Genomic DNA, 6,139 nt, shown 5'->3' on the forward strand with positions numbered 1-6,139 from the left:
TGAAGTTGTCCTTGAACTCTGCATCAAGCAACCAACATCAACACACACTACTCAGACCTCAACTGCCAAAACTCTATCTCATATCCCTATCACAGTCTCATCATAACTTGCATATCATTTAAACACAACTCTTCTTCTTTGCTCTTCACTGAACCTCACTGATTATCTTCACATCACACATCTACACTCCACACCTTATCTCATCCCATATGCTCAACTTAATCGCATTCATCCTTATATATAAGATAGATCATCAAATCTTGAACCAAGTTATCCTAAACCAAAATAAACCTTTCCAACCAAAAACACACACACTAATACACTCCAAGAGAAAGAGGTGACCAAAACACATCTTCCAAAGACCAATTCATCGATTTCCAATCACTGAAATATAACAAACAGCATATCAACACGCTATGCATTCATATAAGAAATTAATGGTCAAAACATATCCTCCAATGCAAATAACTCTAATCAGGATCTCCACATGCTACAGTGAGACCCCATGACATATCAAATTATATTCCACAAATCATATCCGGACCTAATGATAGGTCTCACATAGAATATCACAACCAGCTATGAATAATGCAACAACACCCGAAGAACACAGTAATATTTTTGAACCACAAAACTATTATATCCATGATACCAAAAATATATCCAGAGAATATAACAATAATAAACAACATTAGAAATACTTTTAGGACTTGAACACTTCTGAAACAACCAATAGAAAAATTGTATCACCAACACAGCAAGATATCTTTGCACCATAGACATTTTGGACCAACACCAATCTGAAACAAAAATTTTGACATCAATGACAACCACAACAACACATACTTCCAACACCTTGATGTATGAAAATTGATCGCAGAGATAGTAGAGAATACAAGAATTATCATAGTATGTAGAGTAAGAACAAAGTGGAAAGATCTGACCAGGAATTTAGCTTATAACAATGGAATTGGTTCATTAATTGCAGGCACGTAACTATTTGGTTAGTGCAAAGTAGTCATTATAATTAATATTTGAACATTGTGATAGAAAAAACTATTTAGTTGTTTCAAGCGGTGACCAATAAAAACAAGACACGTCATCACACAATCCATCTTTACACAGTTGTAGACTTAACCTAATCGACCACCTTTCTTTAGTTGTGTAATAGCACACCAATCATATCTTGCCAACTCGTGGTAACATGTACATTTTTTAGGGTCCATCATTTGGTTGACTTCGAGGCTACGAAATTAGCTTATACGAGTTGTTTTGGATAATCACGCAATTGCATGGGCATTACTATCCATCAATTTTATTAGATATGATCATTATTTTATTCTTATGACTAGAATGAGCTTTGTGGGATGGACTAGCCCACCACCTAGTTTTCTTACATCTAGCAATATTTTATGAGTCCATATGTGTTGATATGTTCACAATGTGGGTCATCATCCCACATCGACAAGGTGGGCTTGAAAACTCAAGGTTATCATGCATCTTTTACTAACTACATAACTATGCTCAAATATGGGTTGTTGATCAAAGGTGAAGATGCATGGGTTGAAAAGATCGATGACTTTGACCATGGGCTTGCAGGCTTAACAATAGTGAGCACTTTTTACTAACCGTGTAGCTACGTGTGAATCTGGGTCATAAATTTGGACAAATGCACATGGTTGATAACACAAGGGTAAAAGCCGAAGAAAACTAAACACACTAACACTTGGGGCCGGTCAAAACAACAGTATAAAAGGCATAAGTTATAACTTAAACAACTGGGAATCACCTACAAGAAGTCAACTTAAAAATACGAGGCAAATAAAAAAATTTAATACATAGGCTCCAGGGTTTAGGGTTTAAGGTTAACAAAGGAAACAAACCAAACCTGCATTTATACCTCAAAATCCAGAAAGATGTGCTTTTATTGAAACAAATTTTACCTCCCAACAGTGGCTCTAGTTGGCGACGGACAACTAAGAAAGTTGTCATAAGAAACCAAATCTCTGGAAGTGTAGACCAGAAGAATCAAAAATAAAAAGGGGAAAAAACTATACAAAATATACACAAAAAGGTGTTTTATTTTGGCTAATTGAAGAATTTCTTCAAAAACTGCCCATCCATGGGCAATTCTAGATTCTCTTCACCAACATCTTGTAGATGTATGAATCTTATCCATGTTTTCTAGCTATCACATAAGGTCCAAGCTAGAGGACATCAAAATTACCGTGTTTTCCTTTCTCTTGAGTCCTTGAATTCCACATGAGGACCATGTCACCTATGTAAAATAATTGTTGGTTTTCTTGGTTGTCGAATAAATATTTGTCTTGTTGTTGCATCCTAAGATTTCTTTTATGAACATCTCTCCTACATTCTTCTAGTTTTGTAAGTTGCATAATCCTTCCTTACATTGGGTCAGAGACATCATTATCATATTCTTGAATAAACTTATAAATAGGCAGCAAATTATTTACAGGGAGCCTTGCATCTGTCCCATAAACTAATTTAAAATGTGACTTGGCAATATCACTTTGTTATCCCATAAAGAAGTTCTGAGTTTTGAGTCCCAAGCCTTCTTATTTTTATCTAAGACCCTCTTAATGATCTTCATGATACTTTTGTTACTTGATCTAGCTTGTCCATTTCCTTGACAGTGATAAGGTATGGAGTATGATAATGTTATGTCATATGAATCACAAAACTAGACAAATTCATCAAATCTAAAACACATAGCATTATCCATAACCAATCTAATAGGAACACTAAATCTGATGATATAATATTATCAAGGATAAAATCCATGACAACCTTACATGTAGCCCTCCTAGTTGGGATTGCATCAATCCACTTAGTAAAATAATCAATGGCTACCAGGATCCACTTATGTCTCACACTAGATGCTTGGTTGATTTCACCTATGAAATCAATTACCCATTGGTAAAATGGGGCCTCTAATGAAACAAGTTTGAGTGGTTAAGTACCTAAGAATTTCAACTTCCCTAAAAAACTTTTGACATGCTTCACATTTCTGAACCATCTTGTGTGTGTGTACAAAAAGAGTAGGCCAATGGTATCTCACCCTCAAAATCTTATGGGTTGTGGTTTTTGCAGTATAATGACCACCACAAACACCTTCATGCATTTTTTTTAAAACACTTCTTGCCTACTATTCATCCAAACAAAATAACAGTACACCATCCCTATTTTTCCAATTTAGATCCCCCTGAATAAAGGCATACCTTTGTGCTTATAGCTTCAAGGTTCTTTTTTTTGTATCAATGAAGTTGTCAAAGCATCTCATAGTCCTTAGGCAAGAAATTATATCTGAATACCATGAAAACCTTTCTAGACTACATACCTTATCCTCCAAAGTTTGGACAATATTAATCTAAGCTACCTCCAAGTTGGCTTCTACCATTAGCTTTGCTAAGCCCTAACCTCTAACAAGTTTAGTAATTTCAATGTCAATATTGAACTCTTGGATCCTATTAATCCATCTACATCTTCTTCATGTTGTCTTAGTTTGAACAAAAAAATCTTTGATTGTTCCATTAAGAACATAAGCAATAACCTGAGATCTTACCAAATAAGGCTTGAAGGTTTTAATGGCTTTAACAAGAGAATGTGCTTGTTTTTCAACTGATTCATATTTCAGCTCAGCTGCTTGTAAACATTTACTAAAAAATGCTATCTAGGTTGTTCATGGCCTTATGGATTCTTTTAAAGTGAGACTGTTGCAACAGTGTGATATGAAGCAAAAGAAACAACTGAAAAGGATTGGAGAAATTAGGACAAGGGCCTCTTTGATAGCTCTCTTAATGGATTAAAATGATTCAATTGTAGAGTCATCCCATAATATAATTGCATTTTTTTTTAGTATCTTAGAGATAGGCTTAACTATCTCAACAAAATTGATTATAAATCTATTGGCCATTGGAGGAATTGATTATTTGTTGCATTCATGTTTTGTCGTTGATGTCAACGCTAGTTGTTTTGGTTGCTTTACTGGTATCCTTTTGGTCCCCGTAGATTGTTTGGTTTCTGGTTTGATTGGATCATCATGAATCGGTATGATCTGGTATGCTCCGATATGTTTGGGTTATGGAATTGGCTTATTCATTCTACTCAAATTTATGTTTAGTCAGTTGGTTTTGATCTGGTGATCGGATTCTATCATGTATGCTAGTAAGCTTGGTTTGTTGTTCCGGTGAGGGTTTCACCAGAAAAGCTTTGTTGAAGATCTCTTATGTTATGCATAAGTGGTGTTGGTGTGGATTCTAGTGGAGATTCGGGATGCTAATGGTGATCATGTTTGGGACCTGGTTGATTGGGATCATTTCTTTAGCGTGTGTGGACCTATATTGGGTCTTGATATTATCTAGGTTGGTGGATTGGACTTCTCGATGTGTTTCTGGGATGTCTTGTGGGTTGGATATTATTTGTTTGGTCTCGGGCCAGCATGTTTTGTAATTATGTAATTGTTTTATTGTCTGGTGGCCAACCTTATTGTTTGTGGTCGATGGTTTGTATATATATGATGCAAGATCTCATTGTAGATCACACCAGTATGGGATATGGAATGTAATAGGAGCGAATAATGTAATAATAATTCAGGTAGAGGATTTGGTCGATCATTGGTGATCAATTTGGGTTTATCTAAGAGTATTTAGTCCTCTAGTATTGAGCTTAACCAAAACTGTACGCAGGCATAGGAGATGCTATCTTTGCATTTCATTCTTTCCTCCAGATTGTAGTCTAGATTTCTATGTAGTTAGTGAGACTCCTTTTGTGATAAGCAGTGTGCTCTAGGTTATTGTCCTTCCTATAAGTGTGGGCCCCTCAATTGTAATCACATACTTGTTATAGAAGCATTAACTGACTATGTGTAGGCTTCCCACCATGGTTTTTCCCTTTACCGGGTTTTCCACGTATAAATCTTGGTGTCATGTGGATGGTATTTATTCTCTTATTATTGTTTATTCTTAATTGGTTTATCTGCTATTTCGGTAATTGGTTTATGCATTCCAGTATTGATCATTTTGGTTCTGGTATTAAAGTTTAAATCGCTTAAGGTTCTGGTAATCTAGTGACAACTGATTCACCCCCCCCCCCCTCAAATGTCTTTCGTTTATTTGAATTGTCTAACAATTGCTATCAAAGCTCTGGTCCTCTTTGCAGAAGCTTAACCACTTGAGGAAGAACCTATGGCGGCTAACAATTCAAGCTCACCTAGTTCATCTGATGCTATCTTTCAGAGAGAAATTCCTAGGCTTGATGGAACAAATTACATAGTATGGAAGATTCGGATGGAGACTCATCTGAGATATCTCGATAAGGAGATTTGGGAAACCACAGAGAATGGTGTTACACCTTATAATCTGGCATTTGGCAATCCTCCTCCAGCAAACTTGGATAAGGAGCTTGAGAATGATTGTAGAGAAAGAGAAGCCCTCTTGTGTACACTTTCTGATTGATCAACAAATAATGGGATTAACTGACAAATCATCTGCAAAGGCTATATGGGACAAGTTGGAGACTCTTAATGAAGGTGACCCTACTGTTAAGATTGCTAAACTTGATGGTTACCGGGTGAGATATGAAAACTTCAAGATGGAAGAAGATGAAAGGATTATTGCATTCATGGAAAGGGTAAATGAGATTGTTATGGGAATTCAATGTTGTGGTGGAACTCTGAGTGAAGATGAAATAGTTTCTAAAGTTCTGAGAGCTTTACCACTGGCTTACAAGATGAAGGCTACTGCAATTAATGAATTGACAACAATGGTAATACTTATGTAAATAAAGATACCTTGGTTGGTAAATTATTTTCTTTTGAGCTTGAATGATTTGGACCTTCTGGAGCTGTGAATTGTGAACCTACTTTTCATGCATCTACATCATCAATCGGCAAGCAAGATTGGAAAGCTTTGTATGCAAAGGAATTGGATGATATGAAAAGAGAAGATAAATAATTTGAGCAACTTGAAGCCCTATTTGCTAGAAGAGTACCTAAAGGACCAGTAGGAAGTAAGTATGAAGGAAAAGCACCTTTTAAATGTTTTGCATGTAATAAGATAGCTCATTTTGCATCTAGATGTCCTGAAAGGAATTCAAGATTTGAGTAAAGAGATAGAAGATC

The sequence above is a fragment of the Cryptomeria japonica genome, chromosome 10 (assembly GCF_030272615.1).
Source record: "Cryptomeria japonica chromosome 10, Sugi_1.0, whole genome shotgun sequence".
In the NCBI taxonomy this organism is placed as follows: Eukaryota; Viridiplantae; Streptophyta; class Pinopsida; order Cupressales; family Cupressaceae; genus Cryptomeria; species Cryptomeria japonica.